The sequence below is a fragment of the Drosophila simulans genome, chromosome X, assembly GCF_016746395.2.
Source record: "Drosophila simulans strain w501 chromosome X, Prin_Dsim_3.1, whole genome shotgun sequence".
Lineage (NCBI taxonomy): Eukaryota > Metazoa > Arthropoda > Insecta > Diptera > Drosophilidae > Drosophila > Drosophila simulans.
The window spans coordinates 19,011,134-19,026,716 of NC_052525.2; positions in this window are offsets into that span (position 1 = coordinate 19,011,134).

Here is a 15,583-nt window from a genome sequence, read left to right on the forward strand (position 1 = left end):
ATCGATATACGCTGTTCAGCTGTTCGGTGATTTCGGTTTAGCACTTGGTTAGCCACTCGCTAGCACTGCCCGACGGCAAAGGGATGAGCACTTCAACACGACACATTCAAAAAAAATCCGACAACAGTCGCTATAGTATATATATATATCTGGGGATCGGATCTGGGTGGCGATCAGGATGCGGTACCGGTACCGCGGATCATCGGGATGGCGTTTTGGCGTGCGTATTCCGTCCGCTGGACAATTGTTGGTGTACCGCTGTGCCGGGAGCCGCTGCAGCAACTATGGCTGTTTGTTTTTCAACTGCGGTGCTTTCGTCCTTTGCTCCCCAGGAGCAAGGAGCACGTAGCAAGAAGAAGCAGAAGCAGAAGCAGAAGGAGCAGCAGCGGAGGAGCACTCCTTCTATGCGCGTGTGTGTGTGTTGTTTGTGTGTGTATGTGTGTGTGCGTGTGCGCGAGTTCAAGATGATAACAAATTCCGTCTCCACTTGCTGGCTGCTTCGTCCTTCGTCCTTCTTGCGTACTTTTTTCGTGTTTTGTATTTTGTATTCTATTCTCCGCTCCTTTGTTGTCCCGCTGCTGTTGTTGCTGTTGTTGCTGTTGTTGCTGTGCTGGCTCCTGTTGTTGTTGCTGCTGCTGCTGGCTGGTTAACGCAGGCACGGCGATACGTATTCTCGGCCGATCAAACTTAAAATGATATACAATTTCAGGCAACATACAAAATTATAACGAAATTAAGGATCATGTGCTCGACAACAGAGACGCCGCCGTCGCTGCTCGTCCTTCTGCCGCTGCTGCCACGGCTGCTGCTGCTGCTGCTGCTGCTGCTGCTATTCCACACACACACACAGCGTCCTGGTGGTGGCTCCCTCTATATCCGCATCCGTTCCGTGCTGCCCGTGTGTGTGTGCGTGTCCTGCTGCGGGGACATTTGCGGGCTGCGCGCGAACGATTGGTGGTTAGCGCTGGCTCTGTGTTGGTGCCTCTCCCTCTCGCCGCTCCTGCGTGCGAGCATGTGTTGGTGGCTGTGTGTGCGTGTCCTGCGGAGACCACGAATCGTTAGTCGTACTAATAATTTTCAAAAAATAATGAACCGCCTGCCAGAGCGAGAGAGCGACAGCCGACTCTCGAGCTCAGCAGCCTCCTGCTCGCACACTCGTGCGCTCTAGCCGTCTCGCTTTAACTTGCTTGGTTAATTTCGTTAGTTGTCGTCGCCATTGCTATCTGCATGCATGCATGTGTGTGTGTGTGTGTGTGTGTGTAGTATGGGCGTCCTGCGACCAGTCCGAATGGGAAACTGAATCCGAATCCGAATCTCAGCCAGATCCGAACAGGAATCGCAATCGGACAACGTATCAGTGTGGCATTCCAGTGGCCTCCAGTTGCCTCCGGAGAGCGGACATCCCGACCATTCTGGCCATGACCATCCTGACCATCCGATCGAGTTGAGGACTTGGCGGCCGGACAGCGAGTCCTCGGCCAGCTTAGCTCCGGCTGAGTCCTGCCACTGAGCGAGAGAGGCTGCTCCAGCTGGCGACTCCAACTTGACTCAAATGCGACGAAGTCCCGCTCCCAAAGAGAGCGTAGAGAGAGAGAGAGGGAGAGAGGGTAGGAGGGAGACGGCACCAGTGCCGGCGAAAGAGACGGCAGCAGGACGCGTCGACGCCGGCAGAAGCGGCGCTGTCCTGCCGGCCGGAGCACTAGCTGTCTCGCTCCAACGCAGGCCGGCTAGCGAGTGAAGGCTTTCAACCAATAGGCGGCCAGCAAAATGGAGTTGCCCCCCCCGCGCGCTGGAAACGTCGTTGTTGTTGTTTTTGCCGCTGCTGCGCAATGAATTAATCCTTGTTAAATGTGTCGATGACACAGGACGATGTCGCAGGACGACGAGGAGCGCTGTTGCCGCTCTTCTTGCCACTTTCTTTCGGCTCGCCTGCAGTTGCGCACCGCCAGCAGAAAGTCGTCGCAGGAGCGCCAGCCGTCTATCCACTTCGTCCTGCATCCCAGCAGCAATCCTTAAAACAATACATTCAGCTGAAAGTCCCCAAATGCCCCGCTTTCCCTTCGTTACGTTTTGTTTGGCTTGGTTCGCTTCGGCTTGGTTCGGTCTGGTTTGGCTTGCTGGCGCCCAGTTCCAGCTCCTCTCCGCCCTCATCTCCCTTGAAATTTTCCAGCGGGGGCGTCCTTTCCTGATTTCTTTCCCTTTTTTTCCGTTTTGTATGGAGGCGGAGGGCTCCGCCGCTTTAAGGCGCTCTGAAAATGGGCTCCAAATGGGCCACTCATCGGATCAGGACCTCCTCTTTTTGGGCCTGGGTCGAAATGATTAAAACTTTTTCTCGGGCACAGCGGGCAGAAGGACAAGAATGGAATAAAAGTGCTCAACTGGCTACAATACACATATGTATCTGCGCAAGTTCGCCGTAACAAAATGATTTGGGCTTTAAAGAGCCAATGCCAGGACGAATACGCCAGAAAATGGGGTATAACTGGATTTGGATAGAAACTGAGTTCGATTAAGATAGTAACTTACATAAGTAGACGACTCTAAGGCAAACACATTTCGAAATATTATTAAAATGAAAATGAATTATCTGATTCCAATAATTAATTCTAATTCCCAATAAACTAAAAACTTTGGCAAACATATCATACCTCTTAACGAGTGAACTACTAGAACAACTAGTGACGATCGCACCTCCAATGCACAAAACTTAAGTTATCATGTTTGTGGCGAAACGTCACTTTTAACTAACTTTTAAAATGATTTGGTTCTTGCAATAGTTTTCGGAACATGAAGACAATAGTCTTCCGGTGCGTATCGTTACTATGCGTAACGCCATTTCACACGATACAAAGGAAAATACCTATGTCAGCAGAACTTTCTTGTAAAAATGGCACATAAACCTTACACCAGAATCTCTTTTAAATAAAATTCTGAATTCACGCCACTTTAAAATATTTAGTATTTGTTTAGTAAGCCATTGAATGTAACTAAACCAAATGAAATTCGGCGTATTTATTTATGCTGTCTAAAACCTTACACTAATGTCATTTAATAATTCGCATAAATATTGTATTGTTTTGAGTATCTCGGTGCTTTAATGCAAACATATTGCTATATTTTAAGCACAGTCCACAAGAAGTGATAACAAAAGCTGAAAGATTGAAGGCATAGCTTCATGAGTAACTATGAGATGCGTTTTTAAGCAAAATTGCGAGACTTCTTACCCAAAAGTCATCCCATTGGGTTGAATTGAATTTTGAGGTGTGCCAATCGGCCATCCACTGCAGCGTTCTTTGCTATTCACTCCGCAATTGGCACGGCAATGCTTTAAGTTTGCATTTAAAAGCATGACGTCGGGTCAAAGGGCATCCGGCAAACACACACACATGTGCGTGTGTGTGTGTGTGAGCAACTAAGTGTTCTCTGTGGGCGAATGTACGTGGGTAAGTACTTTTCCAAAGTCAAACACACACGCACATGCACTCACACACCGTAAGGAGAGGGAGATGGAGCGAGGGGAGAGAAAGAGAGAGAGAGAGAGAGTGTGGGGGGGGAGGCAGTGAAGCAGGCTATTAAGCATCCATTTAGGATACTAATTTGTGTATCATTACAAATTGTATCTGTGCACACACGCACACAGGCAAACCGTTGGCCACAGCCACTGCAGAGCCACCATCCACCATCCAGCTGCGAGCTCCGAGCTCCATGGAGCCCAGTGCCACCCAGTGCCTGGCATGAACCCCACACAAACAGCCATAAGCCCGCCGTTCCCCCAATCCCCCTCAAAACCCCCGCCCACTCGCATTCGCCGCAGGCAAACTTGCCTTGGCTCTGCTCGCATGTTACTCATACGCAGCGTTGGCCACAAAGAACATATCACTGAAGCCGGGGATTGCGATGGCAAGCGGGGGGCAGCATGGTGGTGATCATCATAACATCAATTAGGGCTGCTATCCATCTATTCCATTTCATTTCATTGCATTTCATTCAACCCGCAAAGCTCGGGCAGAAAGCCAAGGAAGCAAGGCGCCACAGAAAACAAAAACTCAAAACTAACAACCAACAAGCAACAACAGATTCTAGCCCGTCTTCGTCCTTTTTTGCTTCTTCTATTTATCGATGGATGCTTTTGCCCTGGGACGACATCTTTCAATTTTTGCGAAAGCCGGGAAAGAGCTCTGCTCCGAAAACCGATTGCTGCTGTTGTTTTCACCGATGATGGCTAACACACACGCACACACACACACGTACTGCGTACTTCGTCCTTAGCCAGGACCTTTTTTCTGTGCGCGCACACAGACATATGGGTGCTCGAAAAATCGAAAAAGGGAAGGAAAAAATGGACCACCTAGCCATCACTTTGCGAGCAAGTAAGAAAAATGTATCTCATTGATGTGGCTTTTTAACTTTTCATTATTTACCGCTAAAAGCATCTTTTAAAAATTTTCAAATAGCTGCCGCAACAGAAAAAGCGCCCGACAACAACAACAAACAGACGGGGCGAGCATTGGGGAAAAGGGAAAAGTTCAAGGAACAGCCAAAGCGAAGAACAGGACTAAAAAATGCGAAAGACAAAAAAAAGTGGGGAAAATAAAATGAGAATTAAGGCTGGATCCCGTGGTTGCGACTATCAGATACCTACTATATGCGCAAAGCATATTTTTTGCTCTAGATCTAATCGACTTTTGCTCTAATAACAAGTTTTATCTAAAATACTTAATAGGTATAAAGATATATTTCTTATATATTCTATTTTCCATTTAATATAATATAAAATAATATAAAAAAAAACAAATAATAAATAAAATAATATAAAATTAAGTTTAAATTAGTTTAAAACTGAACTGTAAATATGGTGGAACATTTAAGTCACCTATTCACATTTAAATCGCCATATATGATACTCCTTAGTCCTTCAGTGAGCTAGAGCATATATGCCCATTCCCACGACGTTTGCGGGGTATGAAAAGGAAAGCAAAATGAAAATGGTTGGGTGCTCGGAAAGTGCTCGTGCAGCCCACCCCCACAAACCGCCAACCCTCCAACTCGCACTTCCTGCTCCTTCGCTCCCACGCACCCCAATCTCCTCAAGCGGCTGACGCCATTTTGCCAGGACTTTGATATCACCCCCATTCGTCTGTTTCGTCCTTCAACTCATTTAGCCGATGCTGCTGTCATTTTTTTCGCTCCTTCCTTGCGGCTGCACCACGCCCACTACTTGGAGCACTAGCCCCCGCCACGCCCCTAGGCATCCAACCCCCCTCCCCCCGCACTCAACATTTCTTTTGTGATGTCTCCGTGCGCCGTTAAGCATTTCTGAAAGCCCCACATTCCCGGCCCCTCGCCTTTACAAGCGCCAGCGACTCCTTTTTTATTTTCGACGTTTTCACTTTGATTGCAGAACGCATTTTTACTCCTTGTCGCGCTTAAACGCGCTTAATTTAGCCTATTAGTTTCCCGAATGCTTTCAAACACAAGTAAATGCTCGCAGGAGTGGGCAAGTTCAATTACGCCCCTCAAGGCGGCATTGGAGCGAACCGAAGGATGCCAGCCTCTCAGAGGTGTCCTTATGCCACGCATCGCCCCTCCACTGCGCGAAATGCAGTGATAGTCCTCTGAATCCAACAGCATCATGAAATTCATGCAATGAAACTAACTATCTGTTTTTTACCTCTATGAAGTGAGCTAGCCGTTGAGATCTGACCTGTCCGTTCGTCTGTCCGTCCGTATAAGAATCGAAGCTCCGAGAACCTTGGAACTTCAAAAGTTGAGATTAAACGTGCAGATTCTATACGAAACTCATAAATAAATAATAAAATAATCAATTTTTCACAACTCTAGCAATAAATCTCGAAATGCAGTGACAGTCTTATCAATTCACCAGCATCATGAATGCTTACTCGGAAGAATAGCTATCTGTTTCATAGATCTTTGAATAAATTTTCCTCATTGAAGTGTATAAAAGTATGCTACACCATATTCATAGGCCAGGTGAAATTATTTTAAAATAAACCCATAATCTTATTCAAACAACAATTCAAATGCAAGCAAAAAAAATAAAAAATAAAAAAGCTGAAGAGAATGATAGTGAATTGCTAAATATTTTCTTTGTATAAATGACTTTTAACATTTGTACAATATTAATATTTAAACATTTCTCGAATCAAAGTATGCCACATCAGCTTTGCAAGCCAAACGTGCGATGGACTAGTGACGAAAGACACTAAAAGTACGCCATGAATATCTTTAAATTTCATTTGTATCTGTCATTCGTGGAGCGAGAGGGTATTATGTATTCATATTTATAAAATCAGGATACATATTCTTCTTTGGCTTTACGAGTAATGGATATCGTCAACAGTGGAATACTAATGTGAAAAATATAAAAAAATACAGGGTATACGAACCAATTCAAATATTCTTTCAGATTATATGACTTTAACGTATACTTTTCCGGGTTGGTGGTTGAACTTCGATTTTAAGCATTTAAATAAGATAAATCTGTTCATTCTTCGACCCAAAAAGTTCACGTGAAGAAGCAGCGAACATCAAATGTGTGAATGTAAACTCAATTGTCACTGGTCGTGTCCTCCAAGCGAGCAAAGAAGTGGTATTTGCGTTTCCAAGAACAAATATAACTTCTTTGAAAGCTAGGTGGATTTGCCCAAGTCACCTTGGTATTTATTTTTCAAGTGTGTTCGATTCGAATTATTTTGACCGGATTCGGTGTGTTAGTGACTTAAAAAACTTCTTTCGTGATAAAAAACTTCCTGTTTTACAAAAAAGATAGCTATCAAAACGTGTTTCTTCTTTCCTATTCCTATTTGCATATGTCGATCTCCATAAGAAGAGTAACAGGTATCTGATAGTCGAGGATCTCATGCTCTTTTTTTACAGTTCGGAAACTGAGTTCTTCAAACCAAAATCTCTGAGTAACTCGAATTTCCGTATAATATATTGACTCAAGTTATTATAATTTATGATATATATATTATTATATATTATGATATAGTTCTATTTCGCTTTGGTTATATTTATACATATGGTTATATTTATTTTTAATATATAGGAAAAACGCTAAAAAAGAAAACACTGAAAAGGATAAAAGCTGCGCCTTTAGGAGTTAATTATTCAAATGAAACATTTAAGGCATTCAAATCTTCCGATTTAATTGGCATCATTTTAAGAAATTCAATTTCACTTTGCATTTTCCCGTATTAGAGAAATATCAAAATCCCCATTTGCCTTTGTACATGTGCAAAATGGCGGGGATTGGAGGATGCATGGGTGGGTTTTGGCTCGGATGCGATGCCGTAGTTGGGTTGCTCCGCCTCCGCAGGACTCTCCGCACATTTCCCAGTCATACCATACCATTTTCGAGATACATCAAAAACTACATGCAAGAACAACAACAACAACAACAACAACGAGAACATGATTATCATGTAGTCGCAACAGAAATCAAGTGAATGTCCCTTGATGCTGAAGATATACTCAAAACTCATCGCAAAAATGAAAAGTAAAAATAAAAAAAAATAAAAATAAAATAAGGATACACATGTAGAGCGCGGGGAGCGGGGGGAGGGGCATGGGCAAGTCGCCGGATGGAAGAAGGTAGAAATGGAAAAAATGTCGCCCTGCTGTTTCCGGAAAAGTGCTCGGGGCGCACATATGTCAACTTTTTGTGCCGCTGCCTTTGCCTTTACAGTTCCGCACTCGCGTCCGCATCTGGATCCGCATCGTGCTGTGCTCTTCCATCCCGCTCGCACACGCACACTTTGTGCCAAGTTTAGCGAGAACTTTTTCGACGGCACGCAGGACTCGGGCGGGAAAAGGACGAGCAAGGACGAAGGGCGGCAATGCGGCGCACTTGAAGAGCGGCACAACTTGAAATTGGAAACTTTTGAATGTCCCTCTTATCAAAATCGTATAATTTGAATGTAATTTGCAACTGAAAAGGGGCGATAGCATGCGGCCTCTCCGCATTTCCGGCTCATGATCCCCGCTCCCCTCATCCTCATCCCCATTCCCTTCCTTCGTCCTTGGTCCGTGCTCCTTCGAAAAGGCTGACCATGCGTGAACGCAGGCGAGGAAGGACGAATAGCTGATGGATGGATGGATGGACGGATGGATGGTCGCCCGTTTGCAGCACTGCGGTGAAGTCAATGAGACGACAGGTTGCTAAATCTTTAATGGCCACCGGGTGCGGAGACAAAAGCTTTTAAGAGCCTGATAAGCAATTTAAAGGGTCTATTTATGGCGATAACTTGAGTCCTTTATCATCGCTCGTTAACCGTCTTGATATGCTCACAATATTCAATTAATTACAAGCTTCGAGGCAAAACCAATGCCACATTTGTGAGTGTTAACTGGAAACTTTTTCATTAGATTCGAGTAATTGTTGCCAAATATCCATAAATATATTCACGCATATTTACATATTTAAGACAATTATCTTACAACTTATATAAAAACAATACTTACATGCTGAATCAATATTATGCTCTCCAATTAATTGTTATTTAGCTTAAGATTTTTTATTAGTAGCTATTATTTAAGATTTATTTATAGCTATTCTAACTTATTTTCTAAGCATCAACAGCTGACTTAAAAATCAATCTAAAAGAGATGGGATTGTATTTATAAAAGTGATTACTTAATTCGCTTTACTTGATTACCCATTGGTTTCTTTTTTTTTGAGCAGTCCAACCCAGTCCATTGGCGATCCATTTGAATGCTCGGATATGATGATTAGCCCGCTCGAAGGAAGCCACTTGCTGGCTGAACAATGGCCAGAGATAAAGGTGGCGGATAAGACGCTTTGAGCGTGAAAAGTGAAAAGCCTGACCCGGACAAAGCAGTGCATCCGCATTCGCATCCGCATGCTGCTCATCATCATTATCATCATCCGTATCCGCTTAGCAGTGCCGGCGACCGCAATCCAACTAGCAGGATTAGCCCAGCCTTTTAACCCACACCAAGCCTTGCGAAACCAAACCAACCGACACAACCCACTCCATTCCATTCCCGTCCAAACCTCATCCCCTGCGACTGCTCACCCCTCGAACAATTTGCCAAACGCACCAGCACCAGCAAACAAATAGCGATGATGACAACAATTTAAAATCCATCAAGAGCACAAAAAGGCCTCATTAAGTCAAGAGGGTGACGACGGCGATGGGATGGGCGTGGAACCCACACCCACACCCACACCCCCTTCCACATCCACGTTCCGAACCCGAATCCGAATCCGCATCTGAATCTGAATCCGAGAGCGAACCACTTCGCCATCGCCTCGTTGTGGCAGAATGGCAAAATGTAAGCATAAGACACAATAGTAATTATTGCCTAAATAATTTCAAATGAAACTCAGCACACGGGCAGTTGAACCTCACCCTCATCCGCATCCGCATCCTGGTCCGCCTGCGTCCTCGTCTCGATGGGGTGGCAACTGGGCCAAAAAGGGTGGCGGCACTCCCGGTGGTCCTGCACAAGTGCACTACACGTCCGATTTCAATTGAGATGTTTCCATCCACATCTCTACAAGCGAATTTGTCAACACAGCCGACCTTCAGTTGCGCTGATCGAGATATAGATAGATAAAGATAGATATAGATAGATATAGATAGATATAGATGGATATAGATAGATATAGATAGATATAGATAGATATAGATAGATATAGATATTTCCTTATAGGATCAACATTGCACATTATGTATCAGCAGTGAATTACACTTGTTCTCAAAAGAAATAAGAGTATTGTGCTTTTACACTGAGAAAAATTGAGAACAGTGGCGTCAATCATTCCCATGAGATCATTCTTGATTTCGAGAAGAAAACGATCTCAATCGGGCTTCAGATTGTGAAAGAGGGAAGCGAAGGGATTTTCAGATCGTAATGCTCATATCGAGATCGGTGAGAACGGGTTTTTCTCTGAGTGTAAGCCCTTCCATCGGGTATACTATACTTAAAGTGAAAAGCTTAAAACGCAGCGAAGGAAAGCGATCTTTGTCCGTTTCTAACCTGCCTTTTTTTTAAAGGTTTCTTTATATTACAGGAACGGGATTTTCTCTGAGTGTAAGTCATTCCAAAGGGTATACTATACTTAAAATTAAAAGCTTTAAAAGCAGTGAAAGAAAGCGATCTTTGTCCGTTCGTATAGCTTTGTCCACATGTTTGTCCGTTTCTAACCTGCCTTTTTTTAAAGTCCTCTTTTTAAATTACATTAAGTTTGCACGACTTTTTTATATTTATATTATATTAATTAGAAACCTAATTCTTGATTTAACTCTGATGAATATTTCGTTACTTAGGCACCAATACAAATTGTGGAGAAAAATAATAGGAAATTTAATAAAGCTTCCTTTAAAAAGCAATCATGTCATTTATTAATATTTTACCATTAACTTTTTTCCATTAGCCATTCCAACAAAGTAACTCTTAATTGTAGGAAATAACAACAACTACACTACAACTATTTGTTTTTAGGAAGTGCAAAGCTTCCCTTTCTAAGCTGGGATTAATGTAGACAGCCAAGTTGGCGTAGTTCTCCGGATAATGAGCGCATAACCAGACCCAAATCCGAGAATTCAAAAGGCATTTGCAATTGGAGAAGTCAAATCCCGAAATAGGCACTCCACTCGCCCTAATCCAAGTGCGCATATGCTCGATTTGGCGATGAGGCGCCGACGCATTCGCAAGGGGAGTGCGATTTGGAATGGAAAGGGGGATGGAGATGGAGATGCGCTGGGACGGGAGTCCTCCTCTCAAGTGACTGCGATAGCCAACACCTCGGGGTGTCGCTCTAAAGCGCACATTTGTCGCTCCGAAGGGGAAGGAGCTGCGACTTGGGATAGCCAGGCGGAGAGGACTGCCTGATGGACAACTGCGTGAATCAGGGCCAGCGACTGAAGTCTCCAGTGCCTCAATGGCCCGGCTGCTACTCGGGGGGTGGGTTGCTTCACTCCACCACACTTCACTTTGTCCGATTCCACCCGCCAATGCCATTGCCATTGCCACTGCCTATCCAATCCATTCCATTCCATTCGAATCGAATCCCTCCTCCCTGCGATTTCGCCTTCGATTCCATTGCCGATTCCGCCTGCACTTGCCCTAATGTGTCGATGTCAATGTGCTGGTAATTCGAGTAGGCAAGGACTCGTCCTGGGATGTGCCTCTTTAGCGTCGGATGGCAAACAATTGTGAAATTGTAGCAACCATTCAGCCAGTCGAGTCGATTCGAGTTGAACCGAACGGGAGGAACAACAAGGAGTCACTGCGATAACAGCCAAATGAAGATCAAATGAATTGTGGAATTATGCCACAAAAATTCGAAATCAATTTGCACATGTGTTCGTTCCTCTCCCCGCCTCCTGTCAGCTCCTCCTGCCCACTTCCACTGCCTCACCCAGTTCCATGCCCTTTCCCTTATTTTTTTGTCGGCGGAACTCCTGCGAGTGGCAAATTAAGTCAGTTTGGTTGCACTTTGCACTTGAAGAAACCATGTTTTTTTAGCTGATTAAAGTTAAAATTCAATTTTTGCAGCATACTTTTGAACAGTTTTAGAATCATAAACAGTAGTTATGGTTACAAGTCTAACAAACAAGTTTTCAATTTAATTTGTACTAATTATTGTGTTAATTTCCCTAAGCAGTTGCTTTGGTTGAATAGATTCACATACTCTACAATATTTTGCTATATCTTCCTATATATCTTGATATCTCTGAAACTATATCTCAATCTCCATTATTAGATGTGGCTTCAGAAATTCCCGGATAAAGTCATAAAGTACTTAAGTACTCATATTAATGCTCATGATTTAACATAAAGGGAATCCAACTCGCGACTCCATCCGATGAGTGCCCACTTGCCGGCGAAGTGCTTGCTGTGCTGGCATTGTTTGGCCACCGAGGAGGAGCGAGGCTCCCCCAGGATGCAGGCAGCCGTTGTCGGAGGTGCGAGCAGGTGTGGGTCGACCTGGTCCTTTGGGCGTTCGCCTCCTTGCTGTGGGTGGGTGCAGGCGTGGACGTCAGCACAATGCCTTTGTTTGGCGGCATGTGGATGACGTTCATGTCCACATCCGCACACACATCCGCATCCATATCCGCGACCCCTGACCCTCGCCGGCGGCCTTGCCCCCGGCCATTGGCCCTCCAGGACGAGCAGGACATCACCCAATTTGCTGCGACACGTGCCTCCACTTGGCCGTCCAGCAACAACGGCAAACAAACAGCAACAGGAGCAGTCAAGGAGTCAAAAGAAGTCAAAAACCGTGTCACGTGTGCGGCTGTGTTCGCTAATTTCGTCACCTCCTCTTTTTTCCAGGAGCTTCCTAATTTCACACGGAATTTTCGGCACTAACCACCTCATACAACCCCCCTCCCCCCACCAAGCTTACACAAAAAGGAAAAAAAGGAGTGCCACGCCCACAACATGCGAATAAAGTTCGCCAATTTTCATTGGGATTGTTCCGTGGAAAGTGTCTGTCTGATTTTCCGGGTTCACGTGTATATGGGTCACGCTTTGAGTGGCAAAATCTATTAAACTTATTCAATGCAATCATTTCATTTGTTTCCGATTCCCCCCTTTAAAAAGCACCCGACCAAGTTAACCGGATAAGCCAGATTATTTGAAGATACCGTGGGGATCTAAGAAGATACTTCATTTTGAGTAGTAAACATACAAATACTTTCCTTGGGCTTTTTTTTCATAACGAAATGGAATCAAATTAATAATTATTGAAGTGCGTTTTGCAGCACTTGTAGATATGGGTAGCTTGATATCAAGTATTCAACGAGTTATTCCAGTGTTAACAACGAACTAGGGAACTATTAGTATTAACTAGACTTGGGCTGTTCGAAAGCTGTTGCATTTTAGAGGCCTGCATTAGAGCATATTGTATATTGTATTGCCTAATTAACGGATACCTTGATTTCTGGGTGGGGGTAGGTGGTGGGTTCGTTGAGGGGCGGGACTCCTTCTAAGTGGGTCGCTTGTAGTGCGGCCCATTGTCCAAGGACACGTGTCATGTGGAAGCTGGAGATGGAGATGGAGCTGGTGGATTGATGGAGTGGCGGATGGGCGGATGAACGGATGAACGGATGGACGGATGGGCGATGTGTCGAGCCAGGCACATCCGTCCTGCTGAATGGCCCTGTAATTGAATAAGCTCGAGCCTCATGCTGCCCATTATACATTCTATGAGTATGGCTTTACGAATGATATTTTTGAATGATTTCAGAATATCTAGAATAGAAGACGTCTTGGTATTATGGCAACAAGTTTCCAGGACATCGAGCTGTGTGACGGCACTGGAGTACTAAATATATTGCACATGTTCATACATGTAAATCATATTTAGCACTCAAGTACCGAAAAATGAACATCGAAACGGGAGAACACGAGCATCATGCTACCCATTATATTGTACATTCTATATGTATTGCTATGCAAAGGATACTATATACTCGTCGGCACTGGCGTACTAAATATATTGCACATGTTCATACATGTAAATCATATTTAGCACTCAAGTACCGAAAAATGAACATCGAAACGGGAGAACACGAGCATCATGCTACCCATTATATTATACATTCTATATGTATTGTTATGCGAAGGATACTATATACTCGTCGGCACTGGCGTACTAAATATATTGCACATGTTCATACATTTTCATACATGTAAATCATATTTAGCACTCAAGTACCGAAAAATGAACATCGAAACGGGAGAACACGAACATCATGCTACCCATTATATTATACATTCTATATGCTATACAAAGGATACTATATACTTGTCGGCACTGGAGTACTAAATATATTGCACATGTTCATACATTTTCATACATGTAAAACATATTTAGAACTCAAGTACCGAAAAATGAACATCGAAACGGGAGACCACGAACATCATGCTACCCATTATATTATACATTCTATATGCTATACGAAGGATACTATATACTTGTCGGCACTGGAGTGCTAAATATATTGCTCATGTTCTCATACATGTACAACGTATTTAGCACACGAGTACTGAAAAATTAACAACGAAACGGTTGAACTCGGAAGTGCAATATTGAGTTTTTGATTTTAAACACTGCCTACATCCTGTATGTGTTTTGCATCCGATACAGTTGTAGGAGTCGTTTGCAGTCAGAGATTTCACAGACTGCGAGGATCGAAGGAAGCACTGGAACCTCCGCATGCAGTGTCGTGGCATTGGTGAGGACATCTCCAATGGATTGGTTCTCATCATTGGATTAGTTATCATCAATGCCGGTGCACTGCACTGCTGTCAACTTCGCGCAATGGAATACCAACTCCGGAGTGCCGAAAATGCATCCCAAGGTATGGTTTAGATAACTCGAATATCACATTTTCAGTGTTCGATATCTGATGAGATATTCACGTTGTCTAAACCATGGTTTGTTTTTGAAAACTACTCAGATCATATCATATGCCAACAAGAAACTACATAAAACTATAAACTTAACATGCGCGAGTGCCTCCCCTATCGGATACCCTGTACTCAGTTCAGATGGTGAGAGTGCGAGTAATTCCTAGTAAAGGAAATGTGCTTTAACTGTATTTATTTAAATTTTCTTATAATTTTAGCATAACTTTGCCTTGGATATTCAATTAGTTTATTAACTAAAACCACAAACTTTTTTTAAAACTTATTGCTAACACTTTTCTTAACTTTAAATCCTTTTTTTTTCTAAGAATTCAATATAAGATCCAAATAGTTTCACAACCAGCAAACAAACTTGGTTTCAGACGGAACTGTCTGTCCACGTAGTGACGAAGCGCACCAGAAGAGTGTTCGAAAGCGACGACTATCACTAAAAGGAGTTTAAGAAAGTAAATGGTAAGGTTTTCCTTTTGTGAGATAGTGTATTCGCATGGTCGAATGCAAAAAGTTGAGTTCGATGATTTTGGGGCTTTGTTTTTAAAGCGATATGCATGCTTTATTCTTTCGTCACTGTTATTATTGTTATTATTAGCGAATTTGTTATTGGGGCTTTTCTGCGCACATTAATGAGCTGCTTGTGCGCCTTTCATTTGCATATGTCTGTAAATGCCGAATCGATGGATAGATGGGCTTTTGATTAATTAACATATATAGGCGCGCACAATCGCACACAGTCCATGGGTATATATGGCTATGTGGCTATATGGCAATGGCTCTGGCCATCTGGCTATCCGGCTGGCCAACTGTCCAGCAGTCCAGCAGTCCGATTGCCGAGACCATTCGCAGGAAAAGGATAGACGAGGATGGAGCCCGGAGAGCGACATGGCCAAAAACCATAATTGATTGTCGATAATTCATGCGAGCTTAAATTGCCAATTGCTTGTGGAGTTGTGGGCGTAGGGTGGTCTATCCGGGTGCTGGGAGTTCGGATGGTGGGTGGTGGGTGGTGGAAAGGGGGAGTGGGGATGGTTGACGGAGATGTTATAGAGATGACCGTTGGACATTGATGACGGCTAATGGCGAATATACAAACGCACCCACGTCCACTGGCGACTGCATATTTATATACTCCAATATTTGCAGCTCATACATATGGCAG